Here is a 25,940-nt window from a genome sequence, read left to right on the forward strand (position 1 = left end):
ATGGGCCAGTGGGCAGGCCACCCACTGTATGGACTGTATGGACTGTGGCTTTGCTCTCCCCAGGATGGGCCAGTGGGCAGGCCACCCACTGTATGGACTGTTTGGACTGTGGCTTTGCTCTCCCCAGGATGGGCCAGTGGTCATGGAGTCCCCTCGTGGATCTGGCGTCGTGTACTCAAGTGGCTGAGGTGCCCCCCCTTCCCTTCCCCCTGAGGTGCCTGTCCGATTTTCTTTCTGATGCCCCTGCAGTGTTCTCTCCGTGGAGTTCTTGTCGTGGGACTGGGCCTTGCCCCTTTGCACAGGAACCCTGTGATCCACGGACAGTGGTTGGACTACATTTAGTAGCTGTATATATTTTGTATATAGTTTATTTATTTATTGCGATTACTGGTGTCCATATTTCAATATATCTGCCCGTTTATGATCTCTTCTTTTGGTCTTTGCATTATTTCGGAGGGGGGTGGTTTGTGGGTTGTGACAGTGATCTGTGGGAATGTATTGATGTGTGTGTTGTAGTGGGTGTGGGTGGGTGGGTGTGTGCCGGTAAACTTTTCCCTCCCCTGTGTCGTAGGTGCAGTACTCACCGATGTCTTCCGCGCCGCCGGGCGTGCTCCTGGTATATGAGCAGGAATAGGAGTGCGGGGATGACCTGCAACTCTGGTTCCATGCTGCCGGAATCTCGCGTGGAGTGCGTAGAGGTGAGCGTTTTCCCGTTCGTAGTCTGTTTCCGCCGTGTTCTTATCGGCGGTGCTCCCGCCCCGGAAAAGGTGGCAGATTGGTGGGTCGTAATAGGGTGGGCGGTACATTGTCTGCCGCCTGGCTGTTGGCGGGAACCGCCGCGCTGTTTGTTTGTACCGCTGTGGCGGGCGGAGTGTTAAGTTGGCGGGCTGTGTTGGCGGTTCCCGCCAGGGTCAGAATTGCATATTTTAGACCGCCGGCCTGTTGGCGGCTTGGCCGCCGCTTTATCACCGACCGCCAGGGTCAGAATGAGGGCCATAATGTTTTGACTGAGTTACCATGGGTACAGAGGGAAGTGGTTTCTATTGTTGTGCCATAACCTGGGAATCAGGGACTGCAGGTCAGTGATTAGGATCCTGAAAGTGACGCCAGACAATTTATTGTATTTGCTATTTCATGTATTTTGTCACATATGTGGAGGTTATGGAATGGATATACACCAAATCACAATAAAGAACTTTTTTGGGACCAAGAACTAGCTTTCTGCCAAATTTGGTGTAAATCCATTGAGAGGTTTTAGCTGTAGCTGTATCTAAAATCCCTGTAGAAAAATAAATGGGGAAAATGAGTTTTGGAACCCACTGACTTTTTCTCCGCTTGACGGATCACCCCAAATCTCAAAAAGTTTCATGGAGATTAGTCAAATGGCACCAAAGTTATTAGCAACACAAAGGCATTGTTTATGGAAGTATGACCCTGACTATAGCTGGATTTTGTATGTGTGTATATATATAATAATATATATATATATATATATATATATATATATATATATATATATATATATATATATATATATATATATGTATATATATATATAAAACTTCACTTAAAAAACAACAGGTTAGTGAGACGTTATAGTTAGGTTCTAGATTTACTCTCACAAAAGAAATTTGGAAGCATGACCCTGACTATAGCTGGATTTTGTATGTGTGTATATATATAATAATATATATATATATATACATATATATATATATATATATACACACACATATATATATAAAACTTCACTAAAAAAACAACAGGTTAGTGAGACGTTATAGTTAGGTTCTAGATTTACTCTCACAAAAGAAATTTGCGCGCCCCTGCTCATTTTTCTCATCAATAATTTGACTGCTAATTTTACGTTGCCATTTTTAATGATGTTACAAAAGATGTTATGCATGCTGTATGTGGGGTAATTAGCAGTGCCCGGCAAGGGCACGAGGACGCAAGTTATAGTTACCTTAGGGTGCAAGTTATAGTTACTTCAGTTAACCATAACTATAACTGCAGAATTTGTTAGGTTTTGAGCAAGCAAATTCTGAACCTAACAATAAAGTCTCTCTAACCTTTGGGTTTTTTAAGTGATTTCTATATTTTTTTTAATTTCTATTTCCTAACTATAACTATAAAGTCCTGTAACCTTTGTTTTTTTTCAGTGACTATCTACGTTTTTTTAAAAATGTTAAGTAATTTCAGCTATGCTAGTGCAACCATGTGTACAGCAGAGGTTGATAACAGGGCCTGGCTTGTGGTCATGCCCTGTGTTTAACCCCATTTAAGTTCCAAACCCGGTGCCACACATGGCCTTCGGGCATGCATGGCAGGGCTTGTCCGCAGGCCCTGCAGGCTACCACTATAAGCAACCAACCTCAAGCCACACACAGCCTTTGGCCATGCACAGTAGAGTTTGGCCTGCCAACCCCCTTTAAGCTTTAAACCCCACACCACGCATGGTCTTCGGCTGTGCGTGGTGGGGGTTGGCTACAATGCCACCCCCCTACAGGCACCAAATCCTGCACCACGCACGGCCTTTGGCAATGCACGGCTGGGTTGGCCACAGGGTGCAGTGGGGGCCTGCAGCCTACCCCTTAAAAGCGAACAACTGCAAGCCATGCACAGCCTTTGGCTGTGTGCGGTGGAGATTAGCTGCAGCCAACCCCCTAAAAGCAGCAACTGCTGTGCCACACAAGACCTTCATGAAACACAAAAAGACAAAAGGGGGCTGGGTACATACACCCTAACACCCTTGCCTTGGTCCTGGTGTCAGGGACAATAATTATATTTATTTACATTTTTGGGAAATGTGCAGGTGGATCAGCGGATTTTGCTGAAAACTTAAATATTTTTTTTAAACACTTTTTTAAAAGTGTGGTCTCCTGCATATCTTATTTATTTTGCCCCCAGGTGGGCCATGTCCTGATGGCCAATATAATTAATGAGGAGTGGGGCATACAGCCCCGCCTAGGCCTTTTAAAAGCCCTGAGGACCCCCTCAGGTCTTGGGTACCACCACCTCTCCAGGGCTATCTCTGATAAATTTATGGGGGCCACACAGACCCCCCAGGCCCCGGGGACCACCACCTCCCCAGGACTACATAACAAAAGTCATTAAGGGGGCCTTGTGGACCCCCCCTTGGGCATGGGGGGGCCACCACCTCCCTGGGGCTACATTTAATAAATATGAGTGCCTGCGTTGCCGTCCCGGGGACTATCACCTCCCACTGCCCACTCTCTAACCTGATCTCAGCGCTGGGGAACCCAATCCCCTGGTGCCTGGCCACGTCCTTCCGGGTACCCTGGCCACATAGTGAGCACCCAGTATAGAGCTATGTGGACGACGGGGGAAGCTTCAAGGCCCCACAGTCCCAGCTGGCTCCCAGCTCCTGCAGGAGCCAGCATTACTCTTGCATGCAGGTAGCTGCTGCAAATAACAGCTTCCTGCATACATGCCTGCGGACAGGGAAAGAGATGAAATCCCCGCCTTCACCAAGCAGGAGCATTTTCACAGCTCCTGCTTGCTGGAAATTGAGTTTTTGCTTTTGCTTGCTGGCAGCTGTCACAGCTCCTGCCAAGCAAAAAGCAAACAGCTACCTTCTGAGGGAGGGGTCTGCATGGGCCAGCGCCGGGGAGTTGGTGATCTCCGGGGCCGTGTATGGTACAGGAAGGGGGCCATGTCCCATATTTTTAAAAAGTTATTGGCCCCGGTTATTGTGAACCCCCAGGAAGGTGGCGGTCCCAAGGGCCCTGGGGGTCCCTGCCTCCATCCCGTGCGTATTTATGACATTTTGCCTCAGGGAGGTGGTGGTCCCTGGGGCTTTTTAGTGCCCTAGGAGGGGGACCCCATGCACCCCCTCCTCATTTGTACTAACGTGCCATGCCCTTGGGACCCACCCCACCCTGGGGGGCAATATTTGAAGCAAGCTCTGGTTGCCTTGCTTGTTTTATTTTTAAAACCACTGCAAACCTTGCAAATATTTGTAAATTTCACTGTGAATTTTTTTTAAAATGCCTTTTTGCCCTGGTTGGGTCACAGGGGAACCCCTGGACCAAGGGTAGGGGTTGAGGTTATTCCTACCTTGTCCCCTTTTCTTATTTCTGCATCTTCAGCCAATCAGAACTCTGCACGAGATCAGGACTATTTGCTAATAATTTGCGCCTCTAAATATAGAAATTTGGATTTCCTTTAATTAATATCTAAAAAATTACTGAACATATTTACACCAAATAACAAAACATGGGATTTCCAGACCAAAATCTACCTTTCTGACAAATTTGATGTAACTTATTTAATTATTTAGCAGATTTGTAATGTTCACAGCTACCCCTGGAGGTTTCCCAGGACAAGGTGACCGAGACAGGAATGTTATAGGTACATCAGCCTAGAAAAGGCAGGTCTTCAAGCCCTTATGGATAGCAAGTAGTGACAGACAAGCTCGAAGGAGTTCTGTAGTGAGTTCCATAATTTCAGACCAAGGTAGGAGAAGGAGCGCCAATTCATGAGGGACAAGTGGAATCTAGGCCCAGTAAACAGAGTGTATTTTTAAGATCTCTAACTATGAGAGGGTTGGCAGGGTGCCACCATATTTTGAATGTAGCAGGCTCTTGAATCAGCTCTAGCCTTAAACATGTAGCACAAGGCTTTAAACGTAATGCGTTTGGGAATTGTAAGCCAGTGCAGCTCATGAAAAGATGGGCACCTGAGGTAGATTTCAGCAAATGGTAGAGAAGCGTAGCAGCCGTATTCTGTACCAACTGCAGACAACGCATGGATGCTTTGTCTCTGCCCAAGTAAATCATGTTTCCATAATCCAGCCTAGACAACACTTAGGCCAAGAACACAGTCCTGGGGGCTAAAGCAGGGATCATCCAAATGACCTTTCTGAGCCTTGTAAGCACAGTGAAACACATGGCGTTCACTTTAGAAACTTGAGGTTTCAAAGATAATGTTTCATCCAGCAAGAATGACCTCTGTCTTATTCCCATTGAGCTTCAGCGAGTTGTTATTCTTCCAGGGGGAATCCGACTCATGCCCAGGCTAAGATCACAAGGTGCATGACTCTGTGTTGAGGACAGTGAAAATATGATTTGCCTATCATCTGCATAGCTAAACAAGGTCAAGCCACAGCTCTCCACTAAGTCCACCAAAGGGCGGACGTACAAATTGAACAGTAGGGGACTTAAGACTGAGCCTTAAGGGACTCTGGAACTTAAAACTTGTGAATTGGACTTGACACCAGCTCCAAAAAACCTGGAGTGAACAATCTTGTAAGAAAGAGCTAATACACGCCACGGCTGAACCTTTGAGCCTAATGACACCAGTCCGTCCAACAAGATAGGGTGAGACGGTGTCAAATGCTGCGCTCAGAAATAGTCAAATGAGTGTGGCTATTCTACCTTCATTCAGGAGCAACCTCAAGAGTTCAGTTACCCCCATTAGGGTGGAATCTGTGCTGTGTTCAGTCCTGAAGCCTGATTGAGAAGAATGCAAAACATTTTGAACCTCTGTGACACAGTGAGTGGAACATTAACATGCTTCTCCACAATTTTGGAGAAGATGGGTAAAAGGGAAATGGGGTAAATATTTTACATGTTAGTTGAATCCAGATAAGCATTTTTCAGAAGTAGAAGAATCATTGCATGCTTCTACCTCTGAGGAATGTACCCCTCACATAAAGAGGAGTTCACGAGGTCCAAGATTGTTAGTAGTAGGCTAGAGTCCAATGACCAAAGTTTACTAGTTGGAAGAGGGTCCAATGGGGATCCTGATTTAATGGATTGGAAAATGGACACGAACGTCACCATATCTAATGGGGATCACAACCCTATTGAGGGGTGCAAGCAGAATTAGACAGAGTGTCATTATTACCTGCTAGGGTGGAATTGCAGTTGTCAGCATCTACAGCCAAATTAGTCAGATGCGCTGCGCCAATGCGATCCTTCTCCAATTGAGCACGTATATTGTCGACTTTGCGAGTGAAGAAACAAGCCAGTTCCTCTTGTTGAGTCTGGGGAAAAATGTGTTCATACATATGGCCCTAAGTCCTTACTATAGCTACCAACTGGCGACTGCCAACAAGTTATATGTATATATAAAGATACATATATATAAATACATCTATATATATATATATATATATATATATATATATATATATATATATATATATATATATATATATGTATATATATATATATCTATAATGTCCTGGAGGTCGCCAGTAGGTACTTATAGTTAGGATCTAGTTTCCATAGGAAAAGTGCTTTTCTGTTTTGCCGATAACTTTGGCATTGTTTGAAGAATCTTTACACATTTTTCAAAACTGGTGCGCCAGTCACTTCAGATGCTGTCTTGAAAGTTTCACGATGATTCATCAAGCAGAGCTGAGTAAAAGGGGGAGGTCCCACAACACTTTTTCACCATGCAATTTCCATAGGGATTTATAGACATGACTGCAGCCTGAACCGCTGGATGGAATTATACCAAATTTGGAAGAAAGCTAGCCTTTGGTCCAGAAGGTGTGGTTTTTGTGATTCAGTGTAAATCTGGTCAGTAGTTTTGAAGATATTAAAAGGTAAAATAATATTGCTTTCTAGGGATGTGGATCCTCCGGGGATCCGACAGTCCCCGTGATAATATCTGATTGCCCGCCAGTACTTCAACCAGGAAGTGTTGGCAGCCATTTTGGGACTCGGCCACATCTCAAACAAAAAACTTATAAATGAAGAAAAAGGGGCAGGGTAGAAATAACCTGACACCCCCTAGCCCTGGTGCTTGGGTCCCACAGGGACCCCACCGTGGGCCAAAAATATTTTTTCAATTTTGCAGTGAAATTGCAGATGATCTGTGAATCCACGCAGAATAAAAAAAAAAATAAGAGAGGTCTCCTACACTTGTTTTTAATTCAACTTCTGGGTGGGCATGCCAATATTGTAATCTTTTGGGAGGGAGGTGCACGGGCCCCCCTCCTCATACTTTACAGTGTCCTGGGGACCACCACATTCCTGGGGGTTTAATTGAAGATAGAACTGGGCCATGAAGAACTGCCTCTTTAAGCTCAGAAGAGCCCTGACAACCTCCACCTCCCAGTGGCTTACACAGTATATGGGAGGAGGCCGCATGGACCCCTCCTCAGACTCTAAAGAGCCCTGGGGACCCCCTCCTTCCTGGGGCTTTAATATGAAACAATAGGAGACTGCCCAGATCCCCCTCCTTGGCGCTTGAGGGCCCCGGGGACCACCACCCCCCTAGGCCCAGAAAAAGAAAAGCAAGGGGGAAGGGGCCACACATCCCCATCCCAGGCCTTTTTCTGCCACAAGGACCACCAGCTTCCCAAGGCAGGCCCTGAAAAAAAAGGAGGGGTGCCATGTGCCCCCTTCCTGGAGCAACCAATGGGCCTGCGTACTGCTACCCCCAGGGTTGTCTCCCTATCTCTGAAGGTGCCCACCCCCAGGAGATAGAAGTTTGGTGGGAGTTATGACAACTCTGGCCAAGTGAAGGCAAACTGTAAGTCCGCTCACAGTGGGCAGGAGCAGGAAAACTACTTCTGCTCACTGGGAGCAAAGTTTTCATCTGTTTTTGAAAGGATTGCTCATGCATGCAGGGAGCTGCATTTTTAGCTGCTCCTTGCATGCTGGAGCAATGACGCCTCCTGTGTGGGTTAGGAGCTGGCAAGGACCGCAGGGGCCTTGAGGCTACCCGTGCTCCCCAGGAGAGTTTGGGCGCTTGGCCAAAACCAAGCTAGTGTGTTTTGACTGCAGTGCCACCTTGAAAAGTTATGTGAAATCCTTGATGAATGTGTTTGCATTGCTACTCGTTTGAGTGCAATATGTTATATTGTGACTTGACAAATGGGTTCTTTCTTGTCAGCTCCTGTTGAGAAAAGAGCTTGTTGTTCTCCCTTATAACCACTACAAGTATGCAAAATGACCTAGAAGCCCCACTCATTTGGCCCCGCCACATATATGTAAGTGGTATGCAACTTCCTCCCGCCTTTTTCCAGGATGATGGACAGCTTAACAAAAGGCACCCTCAGTGCATTTCCAACTGATTTTGGAGATGCATTCTTGATACAGAGGGATATGAGCATGTCTCCACCAAACAAAGAAGCACTTACTATACATAATTAACAGGAAGTACCCTTTTTTGGTGGAGTTTCAACTCTTTGTAGTCTTGTCATCTTCTCTACACAAGGATTCATGTTATAGCAGATTTGTGTATGAACACGCTCAAGGAACAATCACATTGCCAAAATTACAGACACAGAAGACCACTGGAGCCATTACCTCATGTTCTTTTACACAGCTGTAGTGTAGGAAATGCACTATACATTTACCCAATGAGTTTGCACTTACTAATTTGCCAGTAGAAAGTAGTCCAGAAGAGTAGACATTTTGCAAAAACTGTGGCTTCTTCTTGAATGAATAAGCAGGCCAGGATGCTTTCTAGCGCCATTGCTCATTTCACAGAAATTAAACCTCAACAGGAAGCACTTACAAATATAAACAACGCAGGTGCTACAGTTGAAGCTCTTCTTCTATATAAAAATCATTGTAACTTCTTGAGCTTGCCGAGGCAAAGCACTTGTGTTCTCTCCTTGAAATGTTATCTGAATTCCTTGATGGAGGAGTTTGTATCATTGCTCTTTCAAGTGCAATATCTTATTTAGTGACTGTGAAGATTGGGCTTTTACTTGTCAACTCCTGCTGAGAACAGAGCACGTTGGTCTCCCTTTTAACTACTACGAGTATGTAAATGTGGAAAATTACCTAGGAGGTCTGTCCATTTGGCCGAAGATTGTATGCCTACAGGGGTGGGGGGGGGGGTGGGGGGGGCTCATGGCCTGGCCACAAGCCAGGCCCTGCTGCAAACCCACAACTGTTTTTAAAAAAAACAAAGAAATTCACTGAAAAAAACAAAAGGTTACGGGGATGTTAAAGTTAGGAGTTAGCATTTAAAAAACCTTCGAAATTCACAGAAAAAAACAAAGGGATGTTATAGTTGGGTTCTGAATTTACACAAAACCATGGAAATTCAACTACTATAGTTATTTCAAGTAACTATAACTAGTACGCTAAGTTAACTATAACTCATACCCTTGCCATGCACAGCTAATTACCCCACATATTACATATTCATGGCATCTTCTATGGCATCAATAATATTATCACTGAAACATTTGCACAAAAAATAATGATGAGAAAACTGTGCATGGTGAGGGCATGCCATCAAGTGGTTATGCACTACATTGGAATGTAGATCACCAGCATTACATTTTTAATGTTCTAAAACAGTGTTTCCCAAATTGTGGGTTGAGACCCACTGGTGGGTCGGAAGCTGATTTTTGGTGGGTCTTGAAAGTCCAAGCAATAAATACATTTAAATTCCGTATTTTGCTGCATTTCAATGACAAGGGGACAAATGTTAGGGTACGTCTTCTGACAAATTGCTGCTTAATTTTTTTAACATGTAGATTGTTGTGTGCAAACTCCTCTCAATTTGCAGTCACATAAAGAAAAGTAAAGTGGATTATGTGACAATCTTTATAACTGTGTTTACCTCCATTTTTGGTGTTTTAGAGTTTGTGTCATGACGTGGCTCTCTTTTATTTATTTGGTCATGTCCTACGTTGTGCGTAGTCTAGATTGAGCTCTTCTTCTTGGTGCCATGTCCTCCTCTTCAGGATTTCCTTTTATTTTAGAAAATCTATAATAATGTTTGAATTTAATAGCACTTGCTACTGTGCTATATGCTTTTTTTTATATGGTGAGTGTTAGTATTCTTCTATATCTATTGCCGTACACGAATCACAGCTAATTCAATAATGTTATTTTTAAACATTGTCATTGATTGTTATGACAACATTGGTGATTTTAATGTGCATTGATTTTGGTTCTCTGTAAAAGAATAAACAGAAATAATAGTGTAATTAGGATTTTGTTGATTTCTATCACACCTTGGTCAACATTTCACATGTTGTTTAAAGATACTGTAACCATAATGGGGTCCCATTATGAGAAAAGCCTTGCCGATCTGAAATTCTGGTCACTCAACATCGGACACCAAGAAGAAAAGACCACACCGACTCCAAAAGGACCAGGATGAAGCCACAGTCGAGGGACTTCAGAAAACACCAGAACCACCTACCAGAGTGGGCCTGCTGACCTGCAAGCAACCGTCAAAGTGACACCCTCCTGCTTCAAAGGGCACCTTTTCCCACCGCTTTTGGCTCATTTATCTGCTTTGCACCTGCCCTCTCTGGGCCCTCCCCCAGAGAACCAGCTGTGCTTTATGGGCCCCCCACCCATTTTGGCCTTTACACTCCAAGAGGACCCACCGGACTCACCTTGAAGTCCACCTGTGCATTGCTTTTCCAAGTGGTCCCCCGTGGTGGTCCTGCACCAACTCCAAGGACTTATTCAGAAGCTCCTCCAGCCAAGACCGGGAACTACCTGAACTCCTCTGGCTGTCCCACAGGAGTTCTTGACGACCTCAACCTGAGAACAAAAGGACACATTGGTAAACGCATTGCCTGATTTTTATATGCATTTTTCAAGTTTTCTCCCATTGATTCCTATGGTGCGTAATTATGCACAAAAAGGCTATTTTTGCTAAAATTTGAAAAATCATAACTTATAAGGTACTTACCCGACTGTGATGACCTTAGTCTTAAAAATTTGATAAAAATCTGAAGTATTTTTGTAAATCAGTCTCGGGTTGTTCCCTTGAGTGTGTGTCTTGCTTTATTGATACTGTGAGTACAACAAATGCTTTGCACTTCTCCAAGATTGGCCTAACTGCTTGACCAAGATACCATACAAATTAGAGTATTAGGTGGTCTAGATTTTACCCCTGTGAACCAACCTGTGGTTGCCCGGACTCTCTGCAAAGTATGCCTGGTTTTGCACACTACATAGAGAGCCAGCCTCCTACACTGATGGCATTTGGAATCATGTAATTGGTGACAACACTGTGCATGGTGGGGGTGTAGGTTATAGTTTCCTCAGTTAACTATAACTGGCAATTTTGTTTTTTTTTAGTTTAAAATGATATGTTTTAATGGCCATTTTTACCCAAGCATAATGCCACTTTATCCTTTGTTTTTTCCAGTTAATTTCTAAGGCTTTATTTGTAACGTAATGTCAAATATTACCCTATCTAACTATAACGTCAGTTCAACCTTTGTATTTTTCAGTACATTTATATAGATACAAATATATAAAAATGTTAAATGTATTAAAAATTTATTATTTTTATATGTATTGGTGATTTTATTTTAATTAAATTAATACTGTTTATTATAGGTTTTCTTTTCTAATCGTAGAATTATGTATATTTATTAAAACTGAAGTGATTACTATTGTAAGGTAACAAGCTTGTGTTAAAAAATGAACAAGTTGTTTCAATGGACATTCAACAGATTACAAAAAAAACAAAAAATCAGGACTAAATATAATATAGCCAGCAACTACACTGCAAACGTATCAAACAGTACATATTAACATATTCATTGCATGTATGGAGTGATTCTAATCAAATCAATCTTTATTTGTATACGACTCCATAAAAGATATACACATAAAACCATATGTCTTCAACAAAACATACAAAATTGTATTCAAGACACGCAGATTATCCATTCATGTAGCCTCAATTCACTACGTTAGATCAGCTAAATATCCTCTTGCTACTCAACTTCATAACGCAGGCCCTCATAATGCGTATACGTTTTCCTGAATTTTATTGCGTAAGTAATGTATCTAGTTACTGCATAACAATTTTCCACAGTACTTAATTCACATAAGCAATAAAAAAGCCTCTTAAAAGAAGTCTATTAGTATTAAATAATGGTTTTAAAAAAACGGTTCCTAGTATAAAATTTACATAATAGAATAAAATGCTGTGTTGATTGTACAGATTGACCGTCACATGGACAATTCGGTAAATACTTTGACCATTCACCCATTCGTGGAAATGCTACTATAAAGTGCAGAGTCCTTAGTCACAGTCTTGTTAAATAAAATCTGTCCTGCATTTTAGTTACAGTTGATAAATATCCTTGAATGCCATTATCCAAGTTGCCAATCAAATAACACCTGACCATAAATTTACTGCTCTCTCTACCTTCCCTTTCCGCCTCTCTTTTGCCCATCAATAATTTGGAGTGCTTTATATCCACAACCATTTCACATTATTTGTCATTGCTTGTATCATTTCATGTACAGTGATGTTCACAAGGACATCCTCTTGCCATGTATGCAATGGTGGTCCATAACCCCACTACACTTTTGAATACAAAGGGGGCTAGTATCCCTCCATTTTTGTGCGATATACCTCTTCCTAAGAATGAATCGAAACCTGAAGGGCAATCATTGGGCTAAGGTCAATCGATGTATGAAGTATTGCTCTAAAAGTTCAGAAAATAACGTCTCAGAAGGGTTTTACTTTGGGGCATAGCCGTATTGTGTGAATGGAGCCTCCTATTGCCATTGCAAGCATCCGGTCTGGTACCCCTATGAAGATCTTGTTGGTGTTATATAAACAGAATGCAATTATTTACATTGGATTAAGGGCAGCCTAATTGTGACTGCAATGTCCCTGGGGATCATAGGAGAAAATACCCATTCCCCCTCTTTTCTTCAATGTGCCCTATGGCTGCTTCTCCTTATTCTTTAGCCTAGTCATGTTATCAGGTGAATTAATGATCATGTCTTGCATAAACCAGTCATCTTCCATGACAACTTACGTTAAGCCTTTGGGTCACTGCATCAGTACACCTTCCAGTCCCCTCCACGGGTGACATGGTTTAGGAGGGCGTCGGTCAGGACACTCTTCTAGGCATTCTCAGACATCACAAGAGAATTAAAAAAGCAGGTCCGGTTCTGAAAGATTGTTTTCAATTTAGCAGGAAAGAGCAGGATATATTGAACACCCTTCAGCCTTATCTTCCCCTTAAACTCCTCAAAGAAGTTACAAAGGTCTAAACATATTTGGTGAAGGTGGGAAAGATCATAAAATGCTGTGAATCATATACCAGTGAATAATGTATCCAGTTCTCTGTGAGGATGGCATCTCTGCCTTTGTAGTTGAGAATGCGGGCAGTGAATGATCGTGGTGGGGCCCCCAGGGATGATATAGTCATGTCAGTTCAATGGACTTTTTCTAAGATAAAGAGTTGGGATAATCACCCTCCTGTGCTCTACCCACGGAGCCACTGATCCAAAAATCCAGGTATATTCACTGGTCACGTTCTCAGGGAAGCTGATTATACAAAGGTTATCACATCAAGCCTGCCCTCTGCGGTTTCAATTCACAACTAGGGCGATCTTATCACTGCAGTTAGTTTGGCCTCATTTTGGGTTCTTTTAAGAATTCTTCAAGTGTGGTGAGTTGATTCTTAGCTGCTGTGATTCTCTTAACTGCCTGGCACAGGTCTTGGTACAGAAGAGAGACATTTGAGTCACCACTCCAATTCAACAAGTGTTTGGAGAATAGGATGACCTGAAGGATGAGGTCAGTAGAGCAGGAGTTCGCCATCAAATCCTTCACTGAGGTGAATTGCTCATACTAACGGATCACTTCTCTTACTGCTGTCAAAGACAATGTGGCTGCATACTTGTCTATTCTTGACCGTAGTATAGCTTTTGTTGATGATTACCATATAGTTTTTGGTGCTCTTGGGGCCCAGTTCAGTCACCCATTCAGATCTCCTAAGCATCCATTGAGGTTGATGGGATACCGTAGGAAAGCACCCTTTTTGGCATGGTTAGCCCCCCACTTTTTGCCTGGTATCTAATGTCATTTTGACTGAAGGTGCACTGGGTTCCTGCTAACCAGGTCCCCAGTGTCAGATCTCTTTCCCGAACACTGCACAGTTATTTCCCCAATTGTAAAACCTTTAGCACCCTCTGTAAGACCCTACTAAATGGTACCCCTGGTACCTAGGGTCTGGGGGACTAAAGAGGGTCCCTCAGGGCTGCAGCACGAATTCTGCCACCCTAAGAAACCCCTCACCGAGCACATGACAGGCTACTGTTGAAGGCTACATGTCTTGGTTCAGACCAAAGTCAAAACACAATATGGCACACAGCCAGTGTGCATGTCCCCTAACACTGCATGTAATGTATGTAAGTCACTCCTCTAGCAGGCCTTACAGCCCTAATGCAGGATGTGCATTATATTACATGTGAGGGCATACGTGCATGAGTAGATATGCCCCTGCAATGTCTTTGTTGATTCTCAGACATAGTAAGTGACCAGGGAAGCCACCTCAAATACACGAGCTAGACACTGGTCACTACAAGTTCCCCAGCTACATGATGGCTTTACTGAAGATAGGGATGTTTGGCATCAAACATCTCATATTGATGAACCCACACTGATATCAGCATTGGATTTAATAATACATGTACCCAGAGGGCACCTTAAAGGTGCCCCTCTGAAAAACTACCAACTACTAGTGTGTTAACTGACTGGTCATGACCAGTTCAACTACCTTAGCCATGTTTCTGAGCCACTAAGGTGAGAGCCAGCACTCTCGGTTTCCAGAGACAAAATCTTGCACTGGGTGGTGGCGTTGACACCTCCTCCAGGCAGGATGGATGTACCAGGACAGGAAGCTCCAAAGGGCTAGCTGCCTTTTTAATGAGACGCAGATTCTGCCAAATGGCGGCGATGACCAACCACTCTGTCCTGACCCCACTTTTGGGGGAAAGACAGACAGGAAAATTAGGCAGACTAGGAGGTGTGCCCACTTCATGCCACTCCCACCCCAAAGGTGATCGAGCTGAAGTGGACATTACTTATTAAATTCCTCCATCTTGGTTTGGAAGGAATTAGGCCACTAGGGTCATAGTTATGCCCACTTCCCAGTGGGAGTGGTCATAGAAATGGTGTACTCACCCTAAATGTGGGTAACCCATTGGCTGCCACCTGGCACTCCCTGTAATGCCCCTAAATTGAGCATTTAGGTAGCACCCCTGAACCCCAGAACTTAGATCCTGATGACCTAGGAAGACAAAGGACAAAGAAGAGACACACCCACATAAGAGGAGAAGAAGGAGCAGCAGCTCACCTGGTATCAACCCCGCCGGCCTGTCTGCACTCCTCAATAGACTCTGCACCAGGAGATGGCTCGTCCTGCTGCTGAGCCTCCAGAAACCCTGAGAGGATCGCCTGCCTTACAAAAAGACTCAAGTTTACAAAGAGCAGCGGACCTGCTCTCCAACCAACTCTAAAGAAAGTACGCTGCAGCCTCCAGAACCACAAAGACCCAACACCTGAAGTCCCCGCTGAACTGCTGTCATAGACCCAAGTGGAGTGGACCTCTGGTGCCAACAAAGTTTCGTCAGCTCCACAGAGTCTGAGTCCATCGTGGTTCCACCCCTCTTGGTCTCCCTGAAGTCACCTGCAGCCTCTGGATGCAGGTCTCTTCTCACACGGCTTCTGTGGTGAGAGAAACCAGATGACTTAAGCAAACACTTGTTAGAAATTGGGTCTTTGGTTGGAAGTCAGGTTAACCCCTGTCCAAGCAAGGACCCTCATTCTAGTCAGGGTAAGTCACACACAATCCAAATTATCCTGTGTTCACCCTTTGGTAGCTTGGCACTGAGCAGTCAGGCTTAACTTAGAAGGCAATGTGTAAATTAATTGTGCAATAAATCATGCAATAACACAGTATAACACCACAAAAATACACCACACAGGGTTTAGAAAAATATTTAATATTTATCTGGTTAAATGCAGGTCAAAACGATTAAGATTTGATAAGTACACTTTGAATTATCACTATACCAAATGATAAAAGAAGTCTTTAGTCTTTAAAAAGCAACAAATTTCTCTTGCAAGCACAAAGTACCTGGTTTGCATTCAAATTCCCCACAAGGGGCCGCAGAGGAGGAGATGCGTGGAAAACGGGGAGGTGTGTGCCAATTTTTCTGGCACAAACAGACAACGTGTTGTTGAGTTTTCTCACAGGGCAGGCTTTGCGTCGATTTCCGGTGCATAGACTGAGATCCGGTTTGGGTTTCAGGGTTGTTGGACGTCCCGGGGACGATGCGTTGAAATCCTGGGCGTGCAGGACAAAGTCACAGGAGCTACGTCAATTCAGTGGGTGATGCGTGGAAATTTCTGCCACAAGGCGGGCACTTGCGTCGAGTCCTCTCAGGAAGTGGGCTGGGTCGTTCCAGCTCGCCTTTACATCGATTCCATGGGCCGTGCGTCGAAGTTCCGGTTGCAATGCTGGTGCTGCGCCGATCTCCACTTTGGGGAGCCAGGCTGCGTCATTCCGGTTCGGCGTGTGGTGATTGTCTCACCACGATGCAGGCTGTGCATCGTTTCTTGCAGGCTGTGCCTCAAGGAGTTCTTTTGCAGAATTAAGTCTTTCTGGTCCTGAGACTTCAAGGAACAGGAGGCAAGCTCTATCCAAGCCCTTGGAGAGCACTTCTCAGCAGAGCCAGAGGGCAGGAAGGCAGCAGGGCAACAGCAGGGCAGTAGTCCTTTGCAGAAAAGCAGTCAGGTGAGTCCTTTGGGTAGCCAGGCAGTTCCTCTTGGCAGGTTGCAGGTTCTGGTTCAGGGATTCTTCTCCAGTGATATCTTGTCCAGAAGTGTCTGAGTTGGTAGGGTCAGAGATCCTGCTTAAATACCCAAATGTGCCTATGAAGTGGGGGAGACTTCAAAGAGTGGCTTAGAAGTGCAGAAGGTCCCCTTTCAGTTCCATCCTGTCTGCCAGGGTCCCAGTAGGGTGTGTGGCAGTCCTTTGTGTAAGGGCAAGCTACTGTCTTTTGACATGTAAGTGTCAGGCCCTCCACCCTCCCAGCCAAGGAAGACCCATTTAATATGCAGAAGTGTGCAAGTGTGACTGAGCATCCTGGATTTGGGGGTTTTCTGAGTGAATGCACAAGAGAGCTGTCAACTAAGCCTAGCCAGACGTGGATTGTAAGGCACAGAAGGATTGAAGTGCAGAGAAATGCTCACTTTCTAAAAGTGGCATTTCTAAAATAGTAATATTAAATCTAACCCTAATGTTAGCCTCTGCAAGGAGCAGGCCTTACAGAAGTGTAAAATAAATTTAGGAGTTTTACACTAGCAGGACATATAAACTATATAGGTACATGTTAAGCCTTTTATCTACGTAGCACCCTGCCCTATGGGTTACCTAGGGCCTACCTCAGGGGTGACTTATATATAGCAAGAGGGGAGTTTAAGGCTTGGCAAGTACTTTAAAATGCCAAGTCGAAGTGGCAGTGATACTGCACACACAGGCCTTGCAATGGCAGGCCTGAGGCATGGATAAAGGGCTACTTAGTTGGGTGGCACAATTAGTGCTGCAGGCCCACAAGTAGCATTTAATCTACAAGCCCTGGGCACATGTAGTGCATTTTACTGGAGACTTACAAGTAGATTAAATAAGCCAATTGGGTATAAACCAATGCCACCATGTTTTAAGGGAGAGCGCATTTGCACTTTAGCACTGGTTAGCAGTGGTAAAGTGCGCAGAGTCCTAAAACCAGCAAAAACAATGTCCACAAAGTGGAGGGAGGCAGGCAAAAGGTTAGGGGTGATCCCCCTAAGGCTGTCAGGTCTAACAACACTACACCCGTCACCTCTGGACTGAGTTTAAGTGAACCCCTGTTGTCAACGACATCCCCCAGCTCTCCTGAGCTCAAGTCCATTGTGGTTTCCCCAATACTGGACTACACAACAATGCCTGAAGCCTCAGACCACAGAACCCCCAACCATGAGTGCTCCTGGACAAGGAAACCCGACGCCAAAGCACAACCCTGCATCTGTCAACCCTGGGCCCTGGTGAAGAGGACCAAAGGTGCACTTACCTCCCCGAACAACCCGCGTTTGTGGCCTACCTATTAGTTGTCCCCAACTGCCCCCCCAGCCAGGGCCTAAATCCATGGAGACCAATCTCCACTGAAATACATTGGACACCCGATGCCATACTAAACCTCTGCACCCGTCCCCCCAGTGCTGCACGAGTGACCTGTTGGTGTGGTACTAACCCTTGCTCAGTACTCATCTTAAGTCAACAAGATTGGTTACGTGAGTCATCGTAAAATGTTTATTTGCTGAACATGTTTTCCTTCCAAAGGTTAGCTTTAAAGAACTCTGAAATTGCACTGTGTCGATTTTTGCAAATGAAAATAATTTATGCTCAAAAAGGTACTTACCTTATAATAAAGTTCTTGGTTTCAAAATATATCTAATAGAAGTGCTATTTTTCTAAATTGGTCTCGGATTTATTCTTTGAGTGTGTGTCTAATTTATTGCCTCTGTGAGTACAACTAATGCTTAGAACTGCCCTCTGATAAGCATAACTGCTTGCACACACTACCACAAAATCGAGTATTACCCTATCTACTTTTACCTCTGCAAACCAATTGGGGATCCACTGAACTCTCTGCAGGGTGCACTTCTTTTTAGTACACCATATAGAGAACCAGCATTCTACAGATACCTTGGACTAAAAGACATAAACTTGATAGATCATGGGCTCGCCAGCCTCTGGGCTCTTTGTATTTCTTGGGTATGGCCCAGAGGGTCATGTGCAGTCCCACCTCTTTTGCTTAGGGTGTTTAAAATTCCACGTGTGATAAAGTGGATGGTTCAAAGTGCCAAGGTAGGTATCTTGTTGGAATGGCAGTCTGAGGCATCAGGATTTATGATGGATTTTGTATGTGACATAGGCAGTAGTGTCTTTCCTCCTGCTGAAGGTGGGGGCCACCCAGGGAGGACCACAGCTCCACTAACCCCACTTCTTACCAGGTATAGAGTCAGTGCAGCCTTGAGGGACTAATGAGAAAAACAGCCACAATCAGTATTTCAACAACATGTGTTGCCTAAGGAACAAGGCATCTATAACTCCTGTCAAAGGCCCAGTCCCAGCTGTACTCCCAACAGTCAGATGCACTCCATGTCCAGCTCCGATCTTCTCAGTGTGGTGCCCAACAGTATCTAAGACTCATCTCACATTCAGCCCAGTTCTCTGTTTCTCAACTGATATTGTTGAAAGGATTACATACTATGACCTGCCCTCTGCACCATGCATCCACTCTGGGAAGCCACTTATGGCACACCAGGCAACACACAATGCATCTTAGTATGGCCATCAGCTGCAGAACTTCTCTCAGTCAGTTTGGCTTCTCACTGCTCCCCAGGTGTGACAGGCATCAGTTCCCTACAAGGTAACAATTTTACTCTTGGAATAATTGACTAGCTGATGTACTTCTGTCAGGGAACCCACAAGATCTCTCAGGCACTGCATGGTCAGAGCCGACAACAGCAGCCAGCAGGCCTCAGCTAACCCACTTGCCAGACCTGCCACAGGATAAGCAGCAGTTACCAGGCCAAATAGCAGCAGCAAAGCAGGTTCCCCACATTTGCAGTGATAATTAGGGGTTGGTCGGATACGCCCCAAATATTTTCCTGGGCTTGATGTGAAGCTCCGGCTCAGAGTGCCTGCCATCTTGGCCTGCATGGCCAACCCCCCATTAAGTGTATTTCTAAATTATTCTTTAAAATATGAAACATAAACTTTATTTTTTATATTTTTCATTACAAAATAATTAAATGTTTTCACTTTTTAGACAATTATTTAGTATGTTATGCACATTTATAAATTGATTAAACTTTTATTTTTAGTTTACCTAGTATTGATTAGAAATAATACAGTATTGTTTTAATATTTTTGAATACTGTTAGACCTGACAGCCTTCGGATGGTCTTCCCCTAACTTTTTTCCTGCCTCTCTCTATTTTTCTGATTTCATTTTTGCTGGTTTTCGGACTCTGCACACTTTACCACTATTGACCAGTGCTAAGGTGCTTGTGCTCCCCTCTAAACATGGTCAAATTGACTTATACTCCATTGGCATATTTAATTTACTTATACATCCCTAGTAAAGTGCACTAGATGTGTCCAGGGTCTGTTCTAACTTAAATGCGACTAGTGGGCCTGCAGCACTGATTGTGCCAACCACTTAAGTAGCCCCTTAACCATGTCTCAGGCCTGCCATTGCCAGGCCTGTGTGTGCAGTTTTAGTGTAACTTTGACTTGTCATTTAAAACTACTTGCCAAGCCTTAAATTCCCCTTTTCTTACATATGTCACCCCTAAGGTAGGCCCTAGGTAACCAATAGGGTAGGGTGCTATGTAGGGAAAGGGCAGGGCATATACTTATGAGTTGTACCTGTCCTGGTAGTGAAAAACTCCTAAAGTCATTTTTCACTACTGTGCAGTCTACCTTTCTCATTGGCCAGCATTAGAAATTCCCTTATATACTTTTAAGTGGTAAATTCTGATCTGAGTGGAGTAAACTTATCATATTTGGTATGGTTGGAATGGTAGTAAGAAATCCTACTTACTGGTGAAGTTGTATTTTACATTACTATTTCAGAAATGGCACATTTTGAAAGTAGACATTTCCCTGCACTTCCTGCCATCTGTGCCTTACAGCCTGTCTCCAATCCACATCTGGTCTGTGTTGTTTGACAGTTCCCCTTGTGCATTCCACCCAGACAGCCATAAACACAGGGCACTCAGTTGCATCTGCATTCATCTGCATACAGATGGGTTTCCCTGGGCAAGAAGGGTGGAGGTGTTCGCACTTACACTTCAAAGACTAGTGGTCTGCTCTCACACAAAGGACTGGGTTGAAAGGGACACTTATGCACTTTAAAACCACTCTTTGAAGTTTCCCCCACTTCAAATGCACTTACAGATATATATACTGAATCTCTGACCCCACCAAATCAGACATTTCTGGATCTGCAACTGGACTGTGTCAGAGGGACTGCATGGCTGCCCAAAGAATTCATCTGGACTGCTTCGCTGGAAGGACTGCTGCCCTGCATGTTGTCCTGCTGCCTGCTAGCCCCTGACTCTGCTGGAGGACTCTGCCTTCCCCACATGTTCTCTCAAAGGGATTAGATTGAGCTTGCCTCCTGTTCTGAAGTCTCAGGGCCACAGAGACTTCACCAAAGAGAAGAAAATCCATGCGTCAGAAAATCGACATAAGGCCTACAGAAATCCTCGCAGCGCCTGCTTCGTGGCTGAAAAATCACTGCATCGCCTACCAGATCGACACAGCGTCTGCTCGTTCTTACCACCAGATCAAGGGTTTTCAACACATCATCCCTGGGCATCAAAATATCCCAGCATTGCAGTAAGGAACCAATGCTGTGCTCCTGGAAATTGATGCATCACCTTGCAGCGTGGAAAGAAACAATGCATTGTCTGTGCTGTGCTGGAAAATCTGACGCAGACCCTTATTTTTCAATGCATATCCTTGTTAGACCTGGCATCCTTGGCGTGGTCTCCCCTAACTTTTTGTCTCTGCTTCCCAGGTTGTTGCTGTGTGCTAGACTCTGTTTTTGTTGCTCTGGGCATTTTACCACTGCTGACCAGTGCTAAAGTGCAAGTGTTCTCTGTGTGTAAATTGTATGTGTAATTGGCTTTTCCATGATTGTCATATTTGATTTACTAATAAGTCCCTAGTAAAGTCCACTATAGTTGCCAAGGGCCTGTAAATCAAACAGTGGGCCTACTGCTCTGGTTGCACCACCCACATGAGTAGCCCTGTAAACATGGCTCAGACCTGCCACTGCAGTGTCTGAGTGTGCAGTTTTAATATGCCAATTCAACCTGGCAAGTGTACCCACCTGCCAGGCCCAACCTTTCCCTTTTTATACATATAAGGCACCCCTAAGGTAAGCCCTAGGAAGCCCCATGGGCAGGGTACAGTGTATGTTAAAGGTGGGACATGTACTGATGTGGTTTACATGTCTTAACAGTGAAATACTGCCCAATGCGGTTTTCACTGTTGGAAGGCCTATCTTTCTCACAGGTTAACATGGGGGCTGCCTTTAAATAACTCTTAAGTGCAGTTTTCCTTTAGGAGCAGATAGAAATATGGGGTTTGCTGTATCTGAACTCACAATTTAAAAATACATCTTTTGGTAAAGTTGGATTTTAAATTGTCAGTTTGAAAATGCCACTTTTAGAAAGTGGGCATTTTCTTGCTTAAACCATTCTGTGACTCAGCCTGCTTGTGTATTCCCTGTCTGGGTCAGACTGACAGTTGGGCTGTAAATCCCCACTAGACAATAACACAAAGGGAGCTGTGGTGTAGCCTGCATATCCTGATGGTCCATCCGAGCTAGAGTGGAGGGAGGAGATGTCATTTACACCTGAATGGGCTGTGCCTGCCCTGACACAATGCAGTTTCCAACCCCCTGGTGTGAGTATGGAACCAGGCCAGGCAAGGCAGGAGCTTGTGAACAACAGAGACTTTACTTTGAAGTTTGCCTACTTTAAAGGCAGAAAGGGGTATAAGTTTTGGACCTAAAACCCCATATTTTATATCACTTCTAGAATCAAGAGGAACCTCTGCCAAGGACAAGAGCTAAAGAGCTGGAGGAGGAGTAGTGGCCCTTTGCCTGTGACTGTGCTTTGCTGGGTTAGCCTGTAGTTGTTGCTTCTGCCTGAGAGAGGACAAAGACTGGACTTTGTGGTATATTTCTGCTAGTGAACAATCTCCAAGGGCTTTCAATAGAGATTGCCATCAAAGGGCCATCAAAGACTTCCTCTGCCAGCTCCTGGACTCCCTGCTGAGACTTCTGCCCTGCCAAGTGGTGTCCTATCCATTCCCTGGGCCCTTGAGAGGTGAAGTTGGCAGAACAAGGACTGACCTCCACGCACAGAACACCCTGCAGGGAATATTTTCATGCTCCACCTGCATCGTGGCTTGCAGATTGACGCATCACGGCTGGAAAAATGACCAACACCTGCTGGCGGCTGCTGATAACGATGCAAACCCCACGCAGCATGGTCTTCCAACACTGTGCGACTCACGCATCATTGCTGGGTGTCAAAAATAAATGTAAGCCTGCGCAGATCCAAGGTGCCTGTCTGGAAATCAACACACCACTCTCTTATAGGTGTGAAAAACGACGCATCGCTAACCTGACCGGAGAAGAAATGACTCATGGCAGACTTTTTCGACACAAGCTTGCCTGTGCAACTTTATTTTCGATGCAAATCAGGTACTTTGTGTAACAACAATATTTCCATTGTTTTCTATGGAGTAAGAGTTTTATTCTTTTGAAAATTCATATTGTTTTTGTCTTGTTTGATATAGATGAATTTTATTACCTATTTTCTTAAATTGGTGTGGTGTCCATTGTGTAGTGTTTTCACTGTATTACTGTGTGTGTTGGTACAAATACTTTACACATTGCCTGTGAGATAAACCTGACTGCTTGTGCCAAGCTAACAAGGGGGTGAGCAGGGGTTATCTTAATTGTGTATCTTCATTGCCCTGACTTGAGTGAGGGTCCCTGCTTGGACAGAGTGCAAACTGACTGCCAACTAGAGACCCCATTACTAACACTCCTCCTCTGTGGCCCGTGCATCGTTATTTTTGACGCATCCCAGTTACTGTGCGTTTCAAGGATACAACCACTGATCCTTAAGGACTGAGACTCATTTAAACCTGTGAAAAGTACTATCTTGACTTGGGCATATTTTGTTTTTGTTTTTGGGGTCTTATTTTATTCAGTTAAATATTATCTATTTTCCTAAACTGGTGTGGGGTAATTTTTGTGATGTTTTCACTGTGTTACTGTATAAGTTATTGCACAAATACTTTTCAGATTGTCTTCTTAGTTAAGCCTGCCTGGTCTGCGCCAAGCTACCAGAGGGTGAGCACAGGATAATTTAGGGTCTGTAGTGACTTACCTCGACTAAGATTGTGGTCCCTACTTGGACAAAGGTGTATACCTCTGCCAGCTAGAGACCCAATTTCTAACATATACTATATTTTTGAAGTAGCTGTATTGGTTCAGGTAGTTGTTATTTTGTAAATAGTATCTTTTTAATAAATATGTTTGTACTAGATATTTTTTGTACATACTACATTTTGTGCAGTCAATATTTTTGTAGTGGATATTTTAGTCATTTCCAATATAGCTATAGAAAGTGAGTCTTTTTATCTTGATATTTTTGCACTTGCACCACAATATTTTTGCAGTCAATTTTGTGACTTACAACCAACTTGAAACACTTGTTATTATCTCCTCATGTTTGAGATCCACAACACCTTTCTCTTCTGTACTGGGCGGTTTCAGCTGACTGTAAGAAAGTGATCAGTATAGTAAGTCCTCTTTTTCAAAATATCTTAATGCTTCATTGATTCAGGTCTAATTCCTTCAGAACTGAAGCCAGCCTATGTCAAGCTTCCACTTAAATAAATCCACTTTGAGTGAGTCAAGTCCTCCCAATAAAAAACTATGTGCCTGCTCACTTACAAAGCTAAGCAATTGGAGAGATCAATGACCTGCCAACTTTAAAGCTTTGTTGAAGAAATCTTTTTGTCAGACTTTTTGCCTTGCTTTCTGCATCAGTCTTGTAGTAGTCTTGGTGTTTGATGAGTTGAAGTCAACTTTAATTGTTGGTAATGTCTGGGTTCTCATTTTTAGCATCAAATAACCAAGGCCTTCATAGAGGGCGTAGTGGCAAAAGAGGTAGAATCCTTTCTTTTAAATAGGACCCATATGTTTCAGCTATGGCTATTCACTTGCAGTGAAGGGTTTGTATCTTGTGAAATACCTCAGGGTTCCTCCCATTTCTTTCCTGTTCAGTCTTTGGCTGTGGCTGTTGTGCTGTATTCTCGATCAAGTGCCCCATGCTTCTTCATCTATGCAGTTGCCTGTAAATAAGATATCTGCTTTGAAAACTTTGTTCATTGCACATAGGATCTTTCTCAAATATACTCCTTATCCTAAACTTCATTCAGGACAGCTAAACCTTTGCAGTTCCAAAATTCAAATGCTCCAACTTGGGTATGCAAAAATGTTTTTCAGTGTGGCCAGAGCAATTTGAGGCTGTTGAGCCCCAATTGGGTCAAATCAGTATGGCTAGTTTTAACATCTGGGGTTCCTGTAACACTGTTAACCTTTATTGAAAATCAAAAACATCCCTGAAGCACTTGATTCTCAAGGTTAAAATGGAGACCAGTACAAGTCTTTCTGTCAATGGTGATGTGAGTTTGAAACTTTGAACTCAGTAGCACATTTTATGACATTCAATAAAGTATTATGCTTGTGCTCTGAAAGAGGAAAAGTACTTTAATCTATATATACGTGCTACCAAGAGAGGCAGAGATGCCTGTGATGGGTGAGGCACCCAGACAATGTAGGTATGCACATCATCTCTTCACCTTTTACTGCCACTAAAAAAAACAGCCCTACGTCTGCCCACCCATGCACTGCATCCTGGCCAAACTGCAAGATGGCAGCCCTCTCCAGAATACTGCATATCATTCTCTCTGATATGGTCTTACCCACCTTGGCCTGCTTCTTCCCTTCAAAGTCATCAAAGAGGCTAACTGATGAACAGCAGAGACAGGAGTATGAGTCATCTTCCTAGTTCTAATGACCTTAGATCTGGATTTCTGGATAAAAGCAATATACGTACAAGGCAGTGACTCTGATTCTTTCATCATGTTCAAGTACAAAGATAGAGTTTAAGCGTAAACCATCCAAAGTGAAAACCATACTAAACATGATGCAATTTACCTTCACCACTTAACCTTCACATACATAGATGTCAAGGCCAAACTTCTCACAGCACTGCGGCCCAGTTGCACACAGCAGTGGACCTCATTTTAGAAGGTAGCCACTGGAGTTGAAATCTATTTTAAACAGAGCAATAAAATGGCTCAATTAGGGGTCCCACAATACAGTAAAGGTCCAAAAAGCAGAACTTTAAAAGCAAAAACACTGGAGGTCTCCATTAATAGAATGCAGGCCCCTTACACAAGCCCCTCAGCTTGGAAATGGGAGAGAACTATCCTACAGACTGGGTGTTTTCCCATTCCAGTTGTCACAAATGACAGTGAATGTTGACCTTATAAAAATCTCATCAATTGAC

Source organism: Pleurodeles waltl, chromosome 12 (assembly GCF_031143425.1).
Source record: "Pleurodeles waltl isolate 20211129_DDA chromosome 12, aPleWal1.hap1.20221129, whole genome shotgun sequence".
NCBI classification, from domain to species: Eukaryota; Metazoa; Chordata; class Amphibia; order Caudata; family Salamandridae; genus Pleurodeles; species Pleurodeles waltl.